At 40.2% G+C, this 24,656-nt stretch overlaps 4 protein-coding genes across 12 annotated transcripts in view; 3 read left to right on the top strand and 1 right to left on the bottom strand.

Moving 5' to 3' along the window:
• The window catches only part of LOC127509865 (putative leucine-rich repeat-containing protein DDB_G0290503), a 427,110-nt gene that overhangs the window by 42,027 nt on the left and 360,427 nt on the right, over positions 1–24,656 (bottom strand). The window lies entirely within an intron of this gene.
• Positions 1–24,656, top strand: part of LOC127509969 (DLA class I histocompatibility antigen, A9/A9 alpha chain-like) — a 421,940-nt gene that overhangs the window by 20,500 nt on the left and 376,784 nt on the right. The window lies entirely within an intron of this gene.
• LOC127509921 (GTPase IMAP family member 8-like) overlaps positions 1–24,656 on the top strand; it is an 82,543-nt gene that overhangs the window by 6,377 nt on the left and 51,510 nt on the right. The window lies entirely within an intron of this gene.
• Positions 17,217–24,656, top strand: part of LOC127509834 (interferon-induced very large GTPase 1-like) — a 40,162-nt gene continuing 32,722 nt past the window's right edge. Inside the window, exon 1 of the mRNA XM_051888908.1 lies at positions 17,217–17,328. The gene's annotated coding sequence lies outside the window, so the exon portion shown is untranslated. The remainder of the gene's footprint in view (positions 17,329–24,656) is intronic.

The raw sequence follows: 24,656 nt of genomic DNA on the forward strand, positions 1-24,656 counted from the left end.
ATTGTATAATAATATTGTTGGCTCTGTGACAAATTGTTTATGTTCCTAGATACTTCCCTGCTGATGCCTTGCACCACAGCAGAGTTGGAGTGAATAAAAAAGTTCCTGTCAGACCACATGACTAGTAAGTAAACCCTCTTAAACATACACTAATGTTCAAAAGTGTGGGGTCGATAAGATTTTTAATGTTTTTAACAGAAGTCTCTTCTGCACATAAAGGCTGCATTCATTGGATCAACATACAGTAAAAACAGTAACATTCTGAAATATTACAATTTAAAATACTTTTTATTGTGAATATATAGTAAAGTGTAAATTTATTCCTGTGATCAAAGCTGAATTTTTAGCATCATTACTCCCGTCTTCAATGTCACATGATCCTTCAGAAATTATTCTAATATGATGATTTGATGGTAAAGATTCTTTGATGAATAGAAAGTTTAAAAAGAAAATTTTTTTGAAAAATAATTACTCTCACTTTTGGTCAATTTAATGCATCCTTGCTGAATAAAAATATGAATTTCTTAAAAAAAAAAAAAAAAATTCTTATTAACTCCATTAGAGTACACTACAGTTTATAGGTTTGGGATCAACGAATCCTATGGGAAAAAAAATAAATAAATAAAAATGAGTTTAAACAGTTTCCACAACAATATTAATCAGCACAACTGTTTTTAGCATTGATAATCAGAAATGTTTCTTGAGCAGCAAATCATCATGTAATGAAGGGCTGACAGCGTGAGGATCCATTTGCAGTTTCTTTATTGTGACAACAAAGCACAAGGCAGACAAGGGCAAGACAGTAGCAGAAACAGGGACAGGCTTGGGTCGAGGCAGGCGGCAGACAAACAGAAACTTACAACAGGCAGAGTTCAGGGCAGGCAGCAGACAAACGTAATCCAGGAAACAGGCAAGGTTCGAGGCAGGCGGCAGAGGTTCACAAATGATAAACAGTCCAATCGATAGCAAGGTAACAGTCCACAAGAAAACGCTCAGTAGTGATCACCGGGGCAAATCAAGACTTCGCAGTGTATGGATGCGTGTGTGCGTCTTAAATAGTGTGAGTGTGATGCAATGCAATGCAGGTGTGTGCAATCAGTCCCAGGAATGAGGGCCTATGGGTAACGTAGTCCACAAGGAAGTGACTCAGAATTCAGGTGATGGCTCCCTCCGGCGGCCGGGAGGAGGAGCCGCGGGAGCCGTATTCGTGACAGAGCCCCCCCCCTGCGAGCGGCTCCAGACGCGAGGGAGTGGGCGCCGAGGTCTACCACGTGGACGAGGGGCCGGTCTCTCCGGATGCGTCCGATGGAACTCTTCGCAAAGAGATGGGTCCAGAATATCATCCCTGTTGACCCAAGATCGCTCCTCCGGGCCGTACCCCTCCCAGTCCACCAGATATTGTAGCCTTCCACCCCGGCGCCTGGAATCGAGCAGTTCTCGAACCTTATAAGCCTCCTCGCCTTCGATGATCAGGGGTGGGGGGTTGCGGGTCTCAGCTCCCACTGGCTCCTCTCTCGGACCCCCGGAGGGTTTCAGCAAGGATACATGGAAGGTGGGAGAAATACGATAATTAGCAGGCAAGTCGAGTCGAAATGATACAGGAGTGATTTGTTTAAGAATTTGAAAAGGCCCTACAAACCTGGGACTGAGCTTGCGGCATGGAAGTCGGAGGCGAAGATCCCTGGTGGACAGCCAGACCCACTGTCCCACGTAGTAGTGAGGATTGGGACGTCGATGCCGGTTTGCCTGAGTTTCCTGCCGCCTCACAGCGCGCTGGAGATGGTGGTGAGCCAGATCCCAGGTTTCCTCGCTACGACGCATCCACTCTGTGACTGAGGGCAGGTCAGAGGGTTGCCCTGACCAGGGGAAGAGAGGTGGCTGGAAGCCCAACACGCATTGGAAGGGTGTGATTCCGGTGGCAGGTTTCCGTAAGGAATTTTGAGCATACTCCGCCCACATTAAATATCGGCTCCAGTCAGCCTGGTTCTGATGGCAGTATGTGCGAAGGAATCGTGTCAGCTCCTGATTTAAGCGTTCAGTCTGGCCGTTGGATTCGGGGTGGTACCCAGAGGTGAGGCTGATATTAACGTTGAGCTGCTTGAAGAAGGCGGTCCAGACACGAGAGGTGAACTGAGGACCCCTGTCCGACACTATGTCCTCCGGCAGGCCGTAGAAGCGAAAGACCGAGTTACACAGGAGTTCAGCGGTCTCCAGAGCTGTGGGTAGTTTGGGTAGTGGCAGTAAGCGGCATGCTTTGGAGAAGCGATCAACAACCGTGAGAATTGTGGTGTGACCCTGGGATTCGGGGAGATCAGTGACAAAGTCGATCGCGATGTGGGACCAAGGACGTTGGGGAATGGGAAGAGGTTGAAGCAGGCCGGCAGGAACTTGGTGTGAGGTTTTGGTGGTTTGACAGGCGATGCAGTTGTTGGTGAATTTGGTGATATCCGCTAGCATGGACTCCCACCAGAACTGGTTTTGGAGAAGTTGCAATGTTGCCGTGATGCCTGGGTGGCCAGAACTCGGGAAATCATGGACTTGGTGGAGTAGTTTGTCCCTGAGCTGGATGGGGACGAAGGTGCGGTTTGGAGGGCACGCTACTGGAGGTGCGGTTTGCTCGTTGAGCTGTGAAATCTCTGTCATGACATCCCACTGTACCGGAGCGAGTAACAAGGTTTCAGGCAGAATGTTCTCAATACCCTCGCTGCGTCCTGTCTCCTCCACTTGCCTTGATAGTGCGTCCGCCTTGACATTCTTGGAGCCGGGTCTGTAAGTAACCGTGAAGTGGAAGCGCGTGAAGAACATTGCCCATCTTGCCTGTCGTGGATTTAAGCGCTTGGCTGAGCGCAGGTACTCCAAGTTTTTGTGGTCAGTGAGAATAGTGAATGGGTGTCTTGCCCCCTCCAGCCAATGGCGCCACTCCTCCAGCGCCGCCTTCATTGCGAGTAATTCTCGATTGCCCACATCGTAGTTACGTTCTGCCGCTGACAGTTTGCGAGAGTAGAAGGCACAGGGGAACATCTTGGCTGGATTACCTTGCTTTTGGGAAAGGATTGCGCCAATGCCAGTACTGGAGGCGTCCACCTCCACGACGAAGGGAAGCTCGGGGTCTGGGTGACGTAGGATGGGTGCTGACGTGAAACGTCCCTTCAGTTCCTGGAACGCACTTACTGCTTCAGGTGACCAGACGAGTCGAGAGGATTGGCGTTTCGTCATGGACGTTAGGGGAGCGGCAACCCCACTGAAGTTTCTGATGAACCGCCTGTAGAAATTGGCAAACCCCAGGAACCGCTGTAGCTCCTTCAGTGTGCGTGGTTGTGGCCATTCTAACACCGCCTTTACCTTGCTGTCGTCCATTGCCACTCCATCTCGACTGATGACGTAGCCCAAGAAGGCTGTTGAGGTGCGGTGGAATTCACACTTCTCAGCCTTGGCATAAAGTTTGTGTTGTATCAGACGTTGCAGCACAGCTCGAACGTGTTGAATGTGTTCGTCGTAGGAGTTGGAATAAATGAGAATATCGTCTATGTACACGATGACCCAGCGGTTGAGCATATCTCGGAAGACATCGTTGATGAAGGATTGAAAGACTGAAGGACTGTTGGACAGGCCGAAGGGCATGACAAGGGTCTCGTAGTGGCCAGTGGCAGTGGAGAAAGCGGTCTTCCATTCATCGCCCTCCCTGATGCGAATCAAGTTGTATGCGCAGCGTAGATCCAGCTTGGTGAAGTATTTGGCTTTACGTAGTTGTTCGAGGGCTGCAGGGACCAATGGTAGCGGAATTTTACAGTGATGTCATTCAGGCCGCGATAGTCAATGCAAGGCCGTAGGCCGCCGTCTTTCTTCTTAACAAAGAAGAACCCGGATGAAGCTGGTGATGTTGATGGCCGAATGAATCCTTTAGCCAGCTCCTCCTCGATGTACGATCTCATGGCTGCATCCTCGGGCTGTGACAAAGGGAATATCCTGCCCTTGGGCGGAGTGGTACCGGGTAATAGTTCGATTGCACAATCACTGGGACGATGAGGTGGTAGTTCTGTGGATTTGGACTTACTGAAAGCGATGGTCAGATCCGTGTATTCGGCTGGTATAGCAGGTTCGAGGTCGGTTGGGGTCTTGTCGACGGAGATGGTATGGAGGGGTAATGGCGTGACGGGACTCAGGCAGCGATGATGACAGGCGGGGTCCCACTGGACGATCTGACCCTCCTTCCAGGATATATGCGGATTGTGCGTTCGAAGCCAAGGTAATCCGAGGATGATAGGATTGTTAGGTGAATGGATGACGTAAAACTGAATTTGTTCATGGTGCAGCGCCCCGACTTGCAGACCCAGCGCTGAGGTAATGTGCGCCACTCTTCCTCCTCCTATGGGTTTCCCATCTAGCGCCTCCACTGTTAACGAAGAGTTGCAGTTGGTTAGTTGTATGTTGTGTTGACGGATGAATGTGTCTGACATGAAATTGCCTGCTGCACCAGAGTCCAGAAGAGCATAGGTAGATATGGTTTGACTGTCACTGCTTAGTTGGATGGGGATCTTAAGGCAGTTGGGTAAATAGTCGACATGCTGGGCTGAGCTCACCGCTTTGGGATTAGAAGCATTGGGTCGAATAGGGCAGTTGAGCTTGATGTGACCTGCCTGACCACAGTATAGGCATAAATGCAGCTGGCGCCTTCTCTCTCGTTCTTCTGGAAGAAGGGGAGTATATCCAAGTTGCATGGGCTCAGGAACGGTAGAGACTGGCGGGAGGTGGCGAACGGGTCGTCGGCCTCGGAGGAGGTTGTCGATGTGAATGGCCAGCTCAATGAATGCGTTCAGCGATCTCCCCTCGTCGCGGCAAGCGAGCTCGGCCTGAAGCTCCAGAGACAGGCCCTTGCGAAACAGTAATTTCAGTGTATCCTCTACCCAGTTAGTTTGTGCGGCCAATGTGCGAAATTGCAATGCAAATTCGGCGGCGGTAGATTTACCTTGGTTTAGGGAAAGCAGCTGATCGCCGACGCTCCTTCCGCCCTCTGGATGTTCGAACACCTCCTTGAAGCTTTGCAGGAAGGCCGTAAACGTGGGGAACACAGAGCTATCTTCTCTCCATACCGCTGTGGCCCAGTCAAGTGCTTTGCCCGTGAGTAGGGAGCATACAAACGATATCCGACTGGTATCGTTGAGATACAGCGAGGGCTGTTGGTTTATAAACAAGGAACATTGAAGGAGAAAGCCCCTGCATTTGGCTGGACTGCCGTCGAATTTCTCGGGTAGAGCGAGGCGTGGATTCACAGCGGGTGGAGAAGTAAACGCTTGACTCACATTGGTAGCAGGAGGCGGTCTGATAGCTTCAGGAGAGGGAAGCCGCATGCTTTGCAGGGTTTTCACCAGCTCTTCGGTGAGTGACGTAAGACGAGTCAGCTGGTGCTGGTGCGCGGCAAGCTGAGAGGCCTGTGCTGGGAGTTCGGTGGAGACTTGCAGGAGAACTGCTGGATCGTTTGATGGCGAAGTCTTCTGTAATGAAGGGCTGACAGCGTGAGGATCCATTTGCAGTTTCTTTATTGTGACAAAGCACAAGGCAGACAAGGGCAAGACAGTAGCAGAAACAGGGACAGGCTTGGGTCGAGGCAGGCGGCAGACAAACAGAAACTTACAACAGGCAGAGTTCAGGGCAGGCAGCAGACAAACGTAATCCAGGAAACAGGCAAGGTTCAAGGCAGGCGGCAGAGGTTCACAAATGATAAACAGTCCAATCGATAGCAAGGTAACAGTCCACAAGAAAACGCTCAGTAGTGATCACCGGGGCAAATCAAGACTTCGCAGTGTATGGATGCGTGTGTGCGTCTTAAATAGTGTGAGTGTGATGCAATGCAGGTGTGTGCAATCAGTCCCAGGAATGAGGGCCTATGGGTAACGTAGTCCACAAGGAAGTGACTCAGAATTCAGGTGATGGCTCCCTCCGGCGGCCGGGAGGAGGAGCCGTGGGAGCCGTATTCGTGACACATCATATCAAAGTCCATTAAAGAGGTAGTTAGCTAATCTTTCTCCTGTTTCTTTTTCTATCTCAGGATTCCTAGCAAGGTTACTAGAGATTACGGCAGCTCAAGTTTGGATCCAGCCTCACTTGTGAAGACTTCAGATGATGGAAACTATAGATGGACATACAAAACTGACAGATATTATCCTTATATTGTAATCATTAGTTCCAGTTTCACAGACAGGGCTTAGATTAAGTCAGGATTAGGTCTTAGTTAAATTAGGACATTTAAGTAGCTTTTTTAAACATGCTTTAGAAAAAATAAAAAAAACATTACTGTTGTGCATCACAAAACAATGACATATTTTAAGATATGCTTTCAGTTAAAGGGTTAGTTCACTCCAAAATTACATTTGTCATTAATTACTCACTCTCATGTCGTTCCACACCCGTAAGACCTTCGTTCATCTTCAGAACACAAATTAAGATATTTCTGATGAAATCCGAGGGTATCTGATCCACACATAGGCAGCAACGTCACTGCACCTTTTGACATCCAGAAAGGTAGTTGAAAACATGGTTAAAATAGTCAACGTGACTACAGTGGTTCAAAAATATTCTCGTCGCTTCATAACATGAAGATCGAACCACTGTAGTCATGTTGACGTATTTTAACCATGTTTTTAATTACCTTTCTGGACGTCAAAAGGTGCAATGACGTTGCTGCCTATGTGTGGATCAGATACCCTTGGATTTCATCAAAAATATCTTAATTTGTGTTCAGAAGATTAACAAAGGTCTTACGGGTTTAGAATGACAAGAGGGTGAGTAATTAATGACAGAAATTTCATTTCTGGGTTAACTAACCCTTTAAGCCTTGTCTGTGAAACCGGGCAAGTGTCTTAAAGGGAAAGTTTGCATGACAGTTTTGCTGACAAATAAACAGGGATATCTCTTTGGAAGCTTGTTTCCGTCACTAAATAAAAAAAAAGGTAATTGTAGGGCTGCATGATTTATTGCACAATACGGAAAATATCATTGAACTGGAATGCAATTAATAACATGTTTTTACTCCAAACTCACTTCATAACGACAGTTCAGCATCCTTCTGTGAGATGATGTGGCTTCTTACACAGAATAAGGCAGTCGTGTGTTTACTAGTCATGTTTAATCAATCAAAACGTTTCAATCTTCTGTTTATTCAGCTACAGCGATATGATGCGTGTTATCCTCTTCTGCTGCAGGGCATATGTTGAGTTTCTGCGCAAGAGCGCCCTCTGGCTTTCAGATGGAGAGGTATTTACTACTGATGACAGACCCATACAGCTCTGACAAGATGCGCAAAAAATAATCGCAGCCTTTGCCAAATCGCGTGGGATTTAATCGTGATGAATCGTGCAGGCCTAGGTAATTGCGACTTTCTATCACGCAATTCTGACTTTCTATCACGCAATTCTGACTATAACTCACAATTCTGACTTTATATTATGCAATTCTGACTTTATAACTCGCAATTGTGATATTTAAATCTCGCAATTCTGAGAAAAAGTCAGAATTGTGAGATAAAAATTTGCAATTACTTTTATTTTTTATTTCATGGCGGAAACAAGCTTCCATATATCTCAGTACATGTAACTCAGAGAAAGATTAAACATTCTTCATTTACATATGACCAACATTGTAACAATACAAAGTGTGTTGAAAATCTGCAAACTTGCCCTTTAAAAATGTTGAAGATAGCATCCTTTTGTCTGTTTAACTGAACACGACTTTAAACACATGATTTTAAATTTACTTTATCTTAGAGCTATTGTCATATGGACATTACTGGTACTTTTTTTCTTGAAGATGCACCTCAGTGAGTCACAGTCACCTCTGGTTGATTAAAGGATATTTTGCAATTGTATAATCTTGAACATGCATTTTCTGTAAAGCTGCTTTGAAACTAATATATATTGTAAAAAGCACTATATGGTTTTACTATTTTAAAACTGTAGCAACTATGTTTTTTTTTTTCTTCAAACCATGGTTCTACTATTGTAATATTGCAGTAATACTAGAGTAAAATTATGGTTATCATGACTAGTAACCATAGGTTTTGAAACCATGTGTTTTGTAGTTGGTTTTACAACAACAATAATAGATAAACCATAACTGTAGTAAAACCATGGTTCATTTTGTTGTTTTTACTGCAAATGCTGTGGTAAAACCAAGGTTAATTTAGAAATAAACGTAAATTTAATGCTCCTAATTTACTTGACTAATAGTCACGTTGGATAAAAACATCTGATAAATGAATAAATGTATGTATTTATTTGATCTGTTCATTGAAAATGTATTTAAAAATAAATTTGCAACTGCTATTGAGAGTATTGAGAACCGTGGACCGACCGCGGGCCGCCAGAAAACCTTTATTGCCGCCGGTGGTCCGCTGGAATAATGATGAGCAAAACGCCAGTGCACCGCCGGCGGCAGCCGCCACTTTTCCGACGGTGGTCCGCTATCGAGCCACTGGTTTATAATAAAGGTTTTCTGGCGGCCCGCGGTCGGTCCACGGTTTATAATCAGTTTATATTAACCACTGTCCTTCCACACTATAATGAATCAATGTACACCACTCTCAATAGCAGTTGCAAATTTATTTTTAAATACATTTTCAATGAACAGATCAAATAAATACATACATTTATTCATTTATCAGATGTTTTTATCCAACGTGACTATTAGTCAAGTAAATTAGGAGCATTAAATTTTTTGATTATTGTTTTTTTTGTGTTTTTTTTTTCTTAATTTCAGAATATTTTGCATGTGCATCCAGTCCTTTGTACATTTGATGTAAACCGGTTGAGGGGGACAGAAGAGAGAGACCAATTAATTGTTGCCCTGAAGTCCACTCAGTGGTACAGTTGATTTTTACATTGATTCAAGCATTTTGATATGAACTTTCTTCAATCAAATCTTCATTAATTTTTCACATGAGGTGGTTGTGCAAAACATGTCAATTTACTACATTGCAAAGATCTGAACTTCTAAAACATTACCGACTGAAGCACTGGCACAGCACACAAAACTGTTCAATTCCTTGCCCTTACTCAGATTGCCCTTGGTGCTTTAGGACCTGGAGTGCCCTGCACTCTCATTTGTCCAGAGATCACAGAGAGTCATTGGATTCTACACAAGCCCTCTCGTTTAGGTGTCTCGTTTGTAATTCAGCAAGTAACCATTCTTTGGTTCCATACTTCCATACTTTGAGCACATTCGAGGTCATCTAAAAAAGTTTGAAACAGTGACCTGTGTTTTCAATAATTGTGAGTACAGTACAAATATATATTCAACTTTTGCATCCCATTAAAAGCAGGAGCATACTCCCCACTCACTTGAACATTTCAAACCATCCATCCTTCAAAATTACACTTGCCAAACACCTGAAGATACTGAATTTAGTGTTGATGAAAATAATTTATGTGAACCTGTTGAGGAAGAACAAGATTTTGGCAAAATAATCAACAATAAGTTGGGTTGCCTTTTTCTTAAATTAGAAAGGGATTTCAATGTGTCTAATAAGTGCATTGATGAAATAATAGATGAATTACAATTTATAACATCAACTGCTTCAAGCCCAGTTATCAAACAGATTATTGAGACAACTTTAAAAAGTAATGGTTGCAATGTTGATGAGTCTGTAGTCTTAGACCTGGTGGAAAATCTTACCTCCCTTAATCCTCTAAATGCAACTCTTGGGGTGGATGGACCTTTCAAGACCTCATACAAAAGAGAGAGATTTCTGAAGGAGCAGTTTTCTATTGTTGAACCTGTAGAGTACATACTAGATGAAAACTGCACATTCCAGTATGTTCCCATTTTGCCATTGTTGACAGATTTTAGTAAAGAAAGATGAGGCATTCAGGAATACACAAAGCTCTAAAGGTACTTATGAATCCTTTTGTTATGGTTCACATTTCAAAGAAAATATCTTTTTGTCTGGAGAAATAAGAATCCCTCTTATACTCTACATTGATGACTTTGAGGTGTGTAATCCACTTGGGACATCACAAAAAAAAAACACAAAGTTACTGCCGTCTATTGGGTCTTGGGAAACATTCGCAGTGCATCACGCTCCTCATTGACATCCACCTATCTGGCTGTTCTTTGCAAAGCAAATGATGCAAAGAAATATGGATATTCACGTGTTCTTGAACCACTGTTGACTGATCTCAAGAGCTTGGAGCAAGACAGTGTTTTTGTGTCCTCTTTTGGGAGATTTATCAGGGGGAAGATTTTGTACTGGGGCACAGTCCCAATTCCAACAGTTATAGGTCAGATCTGGTGCATTTTCACCAAGAAAAAAACAAGAACACGAAACACATGTTCAAACAGCTTTGAGGACTGCAACACATTTCTTTGGGGTGAAAGACAAATGTCCAATTACTGACCAACTGAATCAATTTCATGTAGTATCAGGGTATCCTCCTGATGTGCTTCATGACTTGCTTGAAGGAATTGTACCAGTTGAGCTGGCGCTGTGTTTGGATGTGTTGATAAGGAAAAAGTATTTTACTCTTGCTGAGCTCAACCATCAAATCAAAACATTCCCATACAAATGGAGTGACAGAACAAACTCACCTCAAGTTGTTGCACCAAACTTTGTGTCTAAAACCAGCATTGGTGGCAGTGCCCATGAGAACCGGTGTTTATTGAGATTGCTGTCATTTATGGTTGAAGATAAAATACAAGTGGATGAAAAGGCATGGCAGTTGATAATGACTCTTAAAGATGTCGTTGCTCTTGCTCTGTCACCTGTCTTTTCAGATGCAAGCATTGGTTTTCTTGACAGCAAGATTTCTGAATATCGACATAGGTTCCTTGAACTTTTTCCCCAACAGAGTCTGCTTCAGAAACATCACTTTCTTGAACACTACCCTCAGCTTATTAAAGCCTTTGGCCCCCTTGTGGCATTATGGACAATGAGGTTCGAGGGTAAACACCGCTTCTTCAAGAGGGTTCTTCGGCAAACTGGTTGCTTCAAGAATGTTTTGATGTCTCTGGCAAGAAAGCATCAAACAATGATTGCATTCCATTTGTATGACTCTGATCATGCAAGGCCTGCCATTTCTGTGACAAAAATGTCTAAAGTGCCACTTGAATATAAAAGAAACCCTGAGAAAACAATTCCCCAATGCCACTGCAGTGCACGTGACAAATAAGGTTGACTATTTGGGCACAGATTACACCGTCGGAATGATGTTAGCATTTGAATCAACTGGAGGATTGCCTGATTTTGCAGAAATTGTTCAAATGGTCGTTGTTCAAGATGAACTCAGCTTTGTTGTCAGGCTGCAAAGCACCTGGTACAATGAACATCTCAGGGTTTTTGTGTTAGAACCCACTCGTGATATTAAAGTCCTCCAACAAGCCCAGCTAACAGATGTGTATCCACTGGCAGCTTACACCATGGGAGGATACCTGATGGTGTCTCTAAAACACTACATTTGCGTTGATTAAAAGGTTATGTGCTTATTTTATAATACATTCTTTCAAGTTATTTGCATTATTAAAAACAAAACTGCTATAATTATTTATTTCTCCATAAGAATGTTTTTTGCATTTTTTTATGTTAATGGTGATAAGATTGTAGTAATGTAATGAAGTGTGTGTGTGTTTATGTGCAGGTGCATGACTGTGTGTGTGGAGTTTATGCAAGAGAGAGGAAGAGAAAGACACTGGTTGCAGTTATAAATTTAAAATTAAGCAGCTAAATCTTCACTTTTTTCCCCCTTTTAGATTGAGATCGTGAAACACATCAACAATGTTCTCACCTAGCCCAGCTGTACTGCGAGTAATTCTACAGGACCTTGACGTACGGAAATTGTTCCTTCCATCTGGGATTCCAAACACAGTCGATGATCTTTTGACAATTGTAAAAGAGACTTTTCAATTGGATGAACATTTCAGTCTCATGTACATGGACACTGATTTTGGCCAGTTTTTTTACTCCGACCTCTACTGATGATATTAAGAACAAGGACTCAATCAAAATCGTTAAAAAAGAAGATTCATCAGTCATTCTGACACTGACGCCTGTTTGTGACTCTGACATCTTATTTCCTCCAAGAGATGTGGACCAGCATTCTACAGATGACCAACCCTCAACTAGTTCTAGGAAAACCATGTTATCGGCACCATCTGAGGGTCACTCAGAGAAGTGGCCGGAAAAATTTGAAGTTCCTGAGTTTTCCTTCTCCAAGCTGGAAACCAAGCATATTTTGAAGATAGTACTCTCCTTCAAAATCATAGTGTGAAATCTGACATCCTGCAAAAGCTTGCTGAATCTATATTTAAATACACAGCATATCCCACAAATCCCCATATACCGTCAGTCATAGAGGCTTTGATAGAAAAGTATCCATGCCTGAAGGAACCTGGATGTTGTTCAGGGATATACGACTGGCAACAAAGTCTGAAGTACAAAATGGGCAACTATCGTTCAAAGTTGAGAAACCGAGAGCTTGCAGTTAACTCGTTGAAAAGGAAGCAGCCAAATGAGAGAATTCCGAGCAAAAATGTCAAAAAAACAAAAAAAGCTGAACTGAACTATCTTCCTCCACACCCTAATGGGGAATCCCTTGAGAGTTTAGAAAATGAACGATCCACCAGAACTATAACCTACATTCACTCAAACTTCTTAATCACAAAGTGCAAGTTATCAGCCTTTTTTTTGCATGAATAAATGCCATTACCAAAACATCCAAACCTATAGGTGTCACGATCACCAGTGAGAGTGCCCATCATTGCCACCAGAGGGCACTCCGTCCTGGACTACACACATCATTTGGACTCCATTTCCCATCTACCCTCATACCCTGGACTGATCACCCTGCACCTGCTACCCATTATGCAATCACTCACTCACACATAAAAGACACTTGCACCCACACCTCCACACGAAGTCTTGATTTTCCCTGGTGATCTTTTCTGAGCGTTATTGTGGATTGCTATTCTTGTGTTTGACTGGACTGTTCCTCGTGTTTGATTCTCTGCTGCCTGCCCTGACCTTTGCCTGTCCCTGTTTACGCCTCTGCCTTGTCCTTGCGCTGTTGTGTTTGCTTATCAATAAAAACTGCAAATGGATCCTAACCCATTGACCCAATCCTTGCAATAGGTCTGTTATAAAATATAAATATCACTGCATGAACTCAGCTACAACAGTGTTTGAAGGCGGGTCAAAATAGATGTTGTTTATGAGCATCCAGCTGCCATTATGCAAATTTTTACATTGTTATATAGGTTTGTAACAGGAAGTGAGACTGGAATTGCTGACGACTCATTTCGGCAGTTCAGAATCAATTCATTCTTTAAGGAGAAAATTACTTTTTTATCCTGCACTTTGATCTTTAAAACAATGTGACAAAAACACACGCAAGTTCAACCCAAATGTTTAATGTCATGATTGTTACCATCTATTTGCATTAGTTTATATCCAGCTGGTTGCTTTTATCGATTCGTTATGCAGCAAAGTTGCATATTTAAAGCTAGTGTCATGAGAAAGCAAACTGTATGGTCATGCAGCAGACATAAATATATAAACAAATCAGAAATGCATTCGATTTCAGTTCTCTTTTATCATCACTGAAATACAATACAAATCTTATTTAAATAATAATCAGTGTTCTAAAATGGAAGCAAATAAAGTGTAAAATGGAAGCAAATAAAGTATACATACATACAATGTGTCTAATGTCAATGCTATGGCCTTTGTGATATTTAAAGATAGTCATCTTTAAGCATGACTGTTGGATTTATATGAAATGGTAACACTTTACAATAAGAGTCCATCTGTAACATCTGTAAGGTTAATAAAGGTATTGTTCGTTGTTAATTTCAACATTTCAACATTTTAGTTACAGTACCTCATTGAACGTTTTCAGAAACTGTAAGCAAACTGTATGCAAAGCAATGATTTGTATTTTTACTGGACTTCAGACAGAACATTACTGACGACTGCAGGGTTCAGTGAGTGAAGGGTCGCACATCTGTCGAGAAGCGCAGCGCCGCACCACGTCTTTACAATTCGAACCCATTGTTCCCTTTCGAAAGGGAACTTCTACTCTGCGTTTGCAAACGCTATGGGGAACGTCACATGACTCGGTGTCTGAAAGCCAACTATCCAATAACTCCAATGACTATTGGCCCGCGACAGCCTATGACGTCATACGGCGCGAACCAGAAGTATAAAAGGCGCGCCTGGGGAAGCAGTCATTATCTCATCGTCTTTCGGGACTATCTGTGTCTTGCCACTGTCGTGTATAACTCTGCTATACTTGTGAGTACATCTCTGATTATGTCTGAGGACAAAGAGAAACGTTTTAGGAAGTGTGCGGATCCATGCCCGAGATTTTTGACTATGGAGGATCCGCACACCCTATGCGTACACTGTCTGGGAGAAGAACACGCACGGACAGTGCTTGAGGGCGCTGTCTGTGAGAGTTGTGAGCGTTTTCCCATGAGAACGCTCCGTTCCCGCCTGGCCCTCTTCTCAAGGGAAGAGGTGTCAACATCTGCGCCTGGTGGGTCCGGCCCTGCTCGTGCCGAGGCAGAGCGGCGGCTGCACTCATGGGGCTCGCGGGGATGAGCTCCTGGATGACGATGAGGTCTTCTCACTGACATCATCGGATCCAGGAGCGAGTGTTCTTCTGGCTGCTAGCCCCCGTGAGCAGGAGATGGCAATGGAGGAGGAAGAAGTTGCGACGACTTCTTTCTCCAAGCCTCCTTGCCCAGCATATGCCGAGTTACTGGAGGTTGTGGAGCGCGCCGCCGGTAGGCTGCAGCTGCCGTGGGAGCACGTGAGGAAAGAGCCCGTTCGTGGCAGGTTAGACGAACGGTTTCTTTCTGACCACAACCCCGTAACTCCAGTGAGCCTTCCATTCCTTCCAGATCTTTACGTAGAGATCAAGAAGGCATGGAAGAACCCATACTCGGCCAGAATTCATCCACATCAGCAGGGGAATTTCGCTGATGTGGAGGGATTAGGCCAGCATGGGTATGTGTTGCTGCCGCCCATTGACGAGACGTTTGCCAACTATCTCATCACGAACAGGGCACCGACACTAAAAGCTCCGGTTCTGCTGTCCAGACCCCTTAAGCTGACATCTCGTCTGAACGGCAGAGCATATGCTGCTGCAGGTCAGGCTGGCGCGGCTTTGCACACTATGGCGGTGTTGCAAGCCTACCAGAATGACCTGCTGAAGGACCTGGATCAGGGGCAGGGTTTGTCCCCTGATGCGGTAGCTGAGCTGCGCCGCACCACAGATCTCGCTCTCCGGGCCACCAAGCAGATGGCCGCCTCGATTGGGAGATTATAAATAACTGTTTTGTCCTGTGTTGTGTTTGTTTAGGATTTTGTTTTTTAATATAATGCATGTAATGAAGGACAACACATAATGTGTTAATTTAACACGTTTACACATCTTTGTGCTAACCTTTCTGACACATTTACTTTGTTAAAAACATTAACACAGATTAATGAGTTAAAATTAAAACAAAAAAGGTTGTCCCTAAACTCTCCCATTCATGTGTAAAAATTGTGTAATTTTTAATACACCCTTTCCAGCATTGGCAGACTGTTTATTTTGTGATATATATGCAATATTTTAAATAAAAAAAATGAATAAAGAATTTAGGAAATAAAAGTATAAAGCCTCCACAGGGGGGCGCGTGCGCTTCATTCCTGCTCGTTTGAACGTCAGTCAAATTCACACTTTCGGTTTCAAAACCTTCAAGGCGTTGGTGAGACATGACGCACAGATCAGGTAAGATTTCATTTAATTATGCACCATAATCTAACCTATTGTCTCTTATTAAATTATGTTTGACTACTGGCTTGAAGTTAGAATACTGATAAGGTTTAATAAAATGCCTTATTTTCAAAAATGCTGATTTAAAAAAAAATGTCTTTATATGTTCATATATATATATATATATATATATATATATATATATAATTTCAGATAATATTTTAAGCTGTTACTTAGTTATGTTAGGCTACTATGTGCCCCGGCATGTTGTCAGTTGTCAAATTTCACAAACAAAAAAATTTAAAAAGTGTTAGGCTAGTGTGAGGTTATAGCCTATCGGAATAAATTCAATCTAAAAAATAGATGCTGTATTATGGAGGATAAACGCTGCATTATAGAATGATTTTGAGAAACGTTTGCCACTAAAATGAAAGAAAAATCTTCATCATGCTGTTTGCATTGGTTATTTGTCATTTCATACAGTAGGCAGTACTAATGTGCTGCTGTTTTTCACCAGGTTTATTACAGATAATGTCGGGTTATTGTTTTTGTATTATTTCAGTCAGTGAAGCCGCTGTTTCCGCTCGTATTTTCATCAGTTTGTTGAGATGATGCGGTGCTGCAGCCCCGCCCTCACTAAAAGATCTCTCACACATGCGCACATTCATCCATCTGCAGAGTCCCGCACCGCTGACTCAGACATGCAGACGCTCAATCATCTAACGCTGATTGCAAATAGCTTCAGATTCTGTTATTCTGTATGATTAAGACAAACCGCGGTCCGGGAAAAAATGTGGTTCCATTCCTTCGACAATGGAAAATGGACCTTTAATACCTTTATAACCTCTTTATAATGTAGCCTAATGTAATAATATTGTATCTAGAATGAACCGTTTAGATAAACTGTAGACTATCTAACTGCGTCATACAGACACAACAGGTCAAACCAAATGATTGATCTAAAAACAATTAGCATGTGTCTATTCATACAAAAGTCCAACTTTCAGTCCTGTTATGTCAAATACCTCAGTTGAATTTAAAATAAATAAATTCTCAATTGGAACAATTATGGCAACAACAGGTAACAATAATATTACCTATCAAATCAGGGTAGCCTACTATTTTGAAATGGGAGTCATTTTAGCTTTTATATTTAGATGATATTTTAGTTTGAGTGACCATGAATCATTACAAGCAGTCATGTACAGTCAGGTGACAGATGAAATTAATTAGAAATGTGTTGAACGTGCCAAGAGAACAGCCTCAGTGCGCAGTGGCATTGATTGTAGGCTACTATAGAACTACTGGAGAGATGAAACATCTATAAGGGCTCAAGTGAAGCCAAACCATGTCAGCAAAATGTCCCCCACAGCATACCAAACCAGATCACCCGGATATTTTATTTATTTATTTATTTATTTTTGGTCACCCATCTGTATAGTCCTGAATTTATGAAATAAAATAAGAAAGCCTCCACAGGGGGGCGCGTGCGCTTCATTCCTGCTAGTTTGAACGTCAGTGAAATTCACACTTTCGGTTTCAAAACCTTCAAGGCGTTGGTGAGACATGACGCACCGTTCAGGTAAGATTTCACTTTAACCAACCTTTAATTATCCACCATAATCTAACCTATTGTCTCTTATTAAATTATGTTTCACTACTGGCTTGAAATTAGAATACTGATGAGGTAATGTTTAACTAAAAATGTGTTTTTAATAAAACATATTCTATAAAAATATGTGTTTCATGTAAAGCGTTTTTAATTTCGTAATTAAAAAACGCCCAGCCAGTTATAGGAAATGCCTTATTTTCAAAAACGCTGATTTAAAAGAAAAATGTCAAACGGATCTAGAGGTTTTTGCATCTTAACTGCAACTTTTCCGAGTTGTTTTGCGGTGTGTTTATTTTCAGATTCCAAAATTATTATATTTGTTATTATTTTATATGAAAATGTTATTCTTTTTTTCCTCCAGATAATATTTTAAGCTGTTACTTGGTTATGTTACTACGTGCCCCGCCCTATGGGGCATGTTGTCACATTTCACAAACTTAAAAAAAAGTGTTAGGTTATAGCCTATAGGAATAAATTCGATCTGAATAGTAAATGCTGAGTGATCAATTATGGAGGACAATTATTGCATTATAGAATGACTTTGTGAAACATTCGCCACTAAAATGAAAGAAAATCATGCTGTTTGCATTGGTTATTTTGTAATTATTAGTAGGCAGTACTGCTGCTTTATTCACCAGGTTTATTACAGATAATATCGGGTTGTTGGTTTTGTATTATTTCAGTCAGTGAAGCCGCAGTTTCCGCTCGTGTTTTCATCAGTTTGTTGTGATGATGCGGTGCTGCAGCCCCGCCCTCACTGAAAGATCTCTCTCTCACATGCGCACATTCATCCACCTGCAGAGTCCCGCACCGCTCAGACATGCAGACGCTCAATCATCTAACGCTGACTGAGTATAGCTATAAATTATATTATTCAATACGAATAACACAAATCAACTGCGGTCTAGAAAAAGGTGGTCCTTGAGAATCCAAAATGGATCTTTAAAATATAATTATATTGGTAACTCTGAAGCCTGTATTAATAATGCATTATAAGGGTATTCTTCATACATAATGCCTTAAACAACCTTATATGTTGTTTCATCTGATAAAAAAATCGTAACAACAATACATTATAATACTTACCTATTTGTTGTTATAACTTTTAAGAATACAATGCATTATAACACCAGGATGAAGCCTGTATTTATAATGCATCATAAGGCTATTCTTAATGCATTATAATACACGTGTAACGGTGTGTAAAAGTGTTAAATTGATGCATAAATGGGGACAGCGCCATCTGTCTGCTGCGTGATAGCATTAAGCATGTGAAATAGGGACCGGCCACAGCAGAGATGAGACATGCTGTGGGTAAGTCGCACGGTTTCAGCAGCCGGAGAATTATACGTTAAAATGATTAATAACACACAACTAACTGATTTATTGCGGATTTATCCTGCAATGAACTACTTATGGAACTGTTGATATGTGTTTGGCATCGAATGTGGTGTTTTATGTTGAGTTATTTTTAGTATTAGGAGGCCTAGTCGTAATTAATTTGTACATTGTCTTTGTTTTATGTAGAAGTCATCACTGTAAAAAATATTCCGTAGTTTTTGCAAAATAATTTTGGCAGCTGTGGTTGCCAGAATAATTTTGTAAAAAATACAGAAAAACTGTAAACACATTTACAGAACAAACTGTCAGTTTTACAGTATAAAACTGTAGCCTAATTTACAAACAAGAAAATTTGAATGTAAACAAGCAAATTCAACAATGCACACTACTACTAAAATCTGTTTTGTAGCTTTAACATATACTGACAACCACCATAATAATGCAGGTGGTAAAAGAGAAAGCCACATGAAGAATCAGGGTTCAGCACAAAAAACTTTTCCACTAACTGAAGTATTTACTAATGTAAAGAGGGTGCAAAGAGTCATTCACGCAAACGCAAAACACCATCACGGTAACCCACAACACTTACATAATGCAATAAACATTCATTAAACAACAGAAGATGTAACATAAAACCCTAATGTACATAACTGATAACAAAAACTATTAAGAAACATGATTTTTTAAACAAAATACTTTCAAATATGGAGTGTCACACAGGGAATTGTGGGAATATCAGTTTACAGTTTTTGACTGTAAATTATACATTGATTTGTTCTTTTTTACTTCTAAAAATTGTAAAATTTACAGCATTTTACTGTGAAAATTACATAAAATGTCTGGTAAGAGCTTTTACAGTTTTTCCCCTGTATATAGTACTGGAACTTACTGTTAACCTATTTACATTTTTTTTTCGTAGTGTTTTTACAATATTTCACTGTTAAAATCACATTCATTTTTTAATTCTCCATGCCGTCTCCGAGGTCAGTGGCGCCTGCAGCTGTACGGCTGTACGCACTGTGCGTACCATGAGAGGGCGCTAATTAATGCCGTTTTTAATTTTTACATAATTTTTAAATCGATTATTAAAATCTATCTGCGTACACTCATGACATATTAAGAGAGCAAGAGAGAATGAAAATAAAGTATGTGCGTCCATGGGTGGGCGTGGGAGATATGGGTGAAAAGAAATCTGATTGGCTAGTTTAGTTTCGTCGTTTTTTTCCACACATGAAAAATGATGTTACAGATTAAATGTTTAAAAACAGGTTCAAAATGAGTAAACGCTCTCTAAAACAGCTAAATTCAACTGAAACATTTGCAAACAAGGCCTAAAACTACTGAGTAGGGATGGAGAAATGAAGCCTCTTAAATCATTGCAGCTTTTCTCTAAATGTTTCGGGAAAGGTTTCAAAGCATCAAGAGTGTCGAAAACAGCGCCATCTTGTGGCAGGTAAAATTTACAGCACCCATAAACCTGCTCCTTTGTTTTATCCATTAAGCACAAACAAAAGCCTGACGACGCTAAATGTGTTTATTTAAATAATAGGCTATAATTCAGATATTAAAGTTTGGCAATATATAAAATGGATCAACAAAAACAATAATTATAATAATACTAATAATACATACTGAGTTGTTTGAGGCAAGTAAATTGTGCTGTTATTTTATTGTAAATACTGTTTATATGACAGAACATATGATGATGTAGTATAGGCTACAGGCTTATATATTTAAAATGTTTAGTAAATGGACTTGAACTTCCATATAGTAGTGGTCTTGGTTCAAACATTCTGACATGCAAAGTGAAGCATTCACGTAACTGGAAACAATGCAGGCTTTCGTTTTTTGTTAATCACATGTTTCCCTGAAAACAATACGCACATTTCGGGACAAAGCTGCTCAGAGATAACATAAAAAACAAAACAAAAAAATCACGAAGCATCAAGCACATCAGAGTGCGGTTACATGCATCAGATTTTCTAAGTGGGGAACATGAAAGAGGCAGTCGATCACTCGATTTGTACAGCATTAGATCGTTCCCACCCTGAGATAAAATCCTGCAGGCGCCCCTGGCAGAAACAATGTCAGCCTCAGAGGTGTGGAAATACTTCAAATTAATGATGACAACACACACATTGCGAACTGCATGCGTTCAATCACAATTCGTTATCGATTAGTGAAGGCGGGATAGGCGGAATCGCGCTGAATGACAAAGACCAGAAGCCTCTCTTTCACAAGCTCTCTCTCTCTCTCTCTCTCTCTTTTTCTTGCGCGCGATCCCAGTTCTCTCAGACAGCGCGCGATCGGTTCTCCTGGCGCTTGAATGGTCAGATGCACACATAGTTGTCAAAATGTCCATCGTGTGGAGTATCTCACGTAAATACAGTCGGTTATGGCTTAAGTGGACGTAAACATTTGGGTGAAAACAGGATATGTGTCAGTATCCATGGATTCGGTCTTAAAGGGACCTTAGCCTATATTTGTCATTAATGTTAATAAAACAACAAAATATGTTAATAAATGTATACATGGTAAATAAACCTACTGTATCTGAAAAACAAGTTTATTTAATTTGTATCTCTATAGTATTTGTTGTATTGTTTGTAATTTGTTTGTAAATTTCTTTTTATATAACAACGATTATATATATATTGGTAATTATGCCTTTTGAAGGTTATGGGACACTGTGAAATTTTTGTTCTTTAAGTTTGTGACAAGCACATAAAATTATTACTTTTTTCATTAGAGTAATAATAAAGAAATTGTCCTACATTCATTAGTCTCACTGTGTTGTGCTTGGGAAAACGGCAACATCAAAAAAAAAAAGAGAGAGAAAGAGACATTAATAAATGTATAGTTATCAGTATCGGCAAGTAGGCTACTAGAAAAAAGTATTTACTCGTACTCGGTCCTTAAAAAATGGTATCGGTACATCCCTATTTATTTGTGATCAATTCATTGAAAATGTCTATTGAAGTTGTCAAATTGCAACATTATATACACTATACGATCACAACGCATAAAGACTTAATTGATTTAAAAAGATTAAAAAATAAAGTACTGTTTTAAATAAACAGCAGAGATAATGAGACATGCTGTGGAAGTCATTTAATTCTCCATGCTGTTTCCCTTATTTCTACGTGTTCTCCATTGTGCAGCACAGCAGAAAGACCACCCAGGCAAGACCGTCACACACGCATAATGCCTTAAACAACCTTAAAATGTGTTGTATCATCTCATGAATAAAAACAGTAATAATACTTACCTATAGTAGTTATAATTATCAAGAGTATGATGATTTATAACACACAATGAACATAATTTTATCCATGTAAGTTATAATGAATTATATATTTCCATAGTTTCGTATCTTTTACTTTCCCAAGTCTCATATTTTGACATTGTTTACTTAAGATCTGCACAGTATCATACTACATCTTATTCTTATGAGTGTCTTTTACTGCCTTACGTAAAGTAACAAAACTTAAGACTTCTTTTAAACACCTATACGATATCAAGAAGTGGTTATGAGACATTTCCCTTAATGTAAAATCAAAGTTATGAGGAAAAGTAGAAAGAAACAATTTAGGGTTGCAAAGGGGCGGAAAGTTTCCGGTAAAATTTCCGGGAACTTTCCACAGGAACTTCACCTGGGGAAATTTGGAAATATTCCAATTTGGAAACATAACAGGAATTTATGTGAATTAATTGGAAATTTTGGGGAAATTTATATAAATTTATAATAGTTATATAAAATGTATTATATAAAAACAAATATAAACATTTTGTTTGGTCATAACATGAAATAAGTTATTTATTTTTCGCATTTAAAGGTGCCCTAGAACCCTTTTTCACAAGATGTAATATAAGTGTAAGGTGTCCCCTGAATGTACTTGTGAAGTTTCAGCTTAAAATACCCCATATATTTTTTATTAACGGCCTATTTAAGGGCATAATTAAAAATGCGCCGATTCTGTGCATGTCCCCTTTAAATGCTCGCGCTCCCCGCCCTTAATCACGCAACTCTATAATACATTGCATAAACAAAGTTCACACAGCTAAAATAACCCTCAAAATGGATCTTTACAAAGTGTTCGTCATGCAGCTTATCAGATCATGTAGGTATAGTAATTATTTGGATGTTTACATTTGATTCTGAATGAGTTTGATAGTAGCCTATGCTGTGGCTAACGGGCTAAAGCTAACATTACACACTGTTGGAGAGATTTATAAAGAATGAAGTTGTGTTTATGAATTATACAGACTGCAAGTGTTTAATAATGAAAATAACGACATGGCTCTAGTGTCCGTGAATACAGTAAGAAACAATGGTAACCTTAACCACATTTAACAGTACATTAGCAACATGCTGACGAAACATTTAGAAAGACAATTTACAAATATCACTAAAAATAAACATCTGCCATTTTTCGCTATTGTCCTTGCTTGCTTACCTGCATAAAGTCTGTTGATTCGGCTGTGCAGCTCCAGACGTTAATACTGGCTTGTCTAATGCCTTGAACATGGGCTGGCCTATGCTAAATTTGGGGGCGTACATATTAATGATCCCGACTGTTGTGTCACAGTCTGTGTTAAGTTGAGATTCGCCTGTTTTTCAGTGGTCTTTTGCACAAATCAAATTTACATAAAAAGGAGGAAACAATGGTGTTTGAGACTCACTGTATGTCATTTCCATGTACAGAACTCTAATTATTTAACTAAGCCGAGGTAAATTCAGTTTTCAATTCTAGGGCACCTTTAATTAATTCTAATTTAGTAAATATGTATCATATATTTTTATTGCAGAAATTGTTGTGTTTTTTCAGTGTCACATGATCCTTCAGAAATCATTCTAATATGCTGATTTGATAATCAGTTATTATTGTTGAAAACAGTTGTGCTGCTGAATATTTTTTGGAACCTGTAATACTTTTTTCAGGATTCACTGATTAATAAAAAGTTAAAAAGAATTTATTCAAAATAGAATTATTTTCTAACAATATCAATTTAATATCACTTTTGATCAATTTAACACATCCGTGCTGAATAAAAGTCTCAAAAAAAAAAAAAAAAAGATAGAAAAAAAAATTACTGACCCCAAAATTTTGAACGGTAGTGTAAATTGTTATAAAAGATTTCTATTTTAAATAAATACTGCTTTAAATTTTTATTCATAAAAGAATCCTGAAAAAAGTATCATAGGTTATATAAAATATAAATGAACTGTTTCCAACATCGATAATTGAGTATCAAATCAGCATATTAGAATGACTTCTGAAGGATCATGTGACACTGAAGACTGGAGAAATGATGGTGAAAATTCAGCCTTGCATCACAAAAATAAATTATATTTTTATGTATATCAAAATAGAAAACCATTATTTTAAACTGTAGTTATGTTTCACAATATTACTGTTTTTTTCTGTATTTTTGATCAAATGTGCATGTTATGGACTGGGGGAATGCATAGTGCATGCAGGGGGTGTGGCCTCAATAGCCCTGCAGTAAGTAGTGTGCTGTGTGAATGAGTGTTACAAAGTTGGTGTAGTGCAGCAGTGATGGAGCAGAATTAGAACTTCCACAATAGACAGGTTTAATTAGCAAAGGAATCACACAGTATAAACATACAATACCAACTATAATAACATAACAACAAGAATGGACAAGGAGTGCAGAGAGTGAGTCCAATATAAAGGGTGTGCAAACGACAAAGACCAGGTGCAGGGAATCCAGGGAGAGCGGGAGAGATGATGAGGGAAGTGAGTTCAGGTGTGGATCAGGGAGGATCATGGGAAACGGAGTCCGGGACAGGCGCGACTTTAACAATGAGGAATGTGCAGGGTAAAAATTCAACTAAAATTGCTTTAAATATGGTTATTTTAACCAAAATTATGCTGCAAGATGTTTTTTTTTTTTTTTTTACTAAATATAAGTACCCTGATATAGGCTAACCT

Source organism: Ctenopharyngodon idella, chromosome 3 (assembly GCF_019924925.1).
Source record: "Ctenopharyngodon idella isolate HZGC_01 chromosome 3, HZGC01, whole genome shotgun sequence".
Classification (NCBI taxonomy): Eukaryota; Metazoa; Chordata; class Actinopteri; order Cypriniformes; family Xenocyprididae; genus Ctenopharyngodon; species Ctenopharyngodon idella.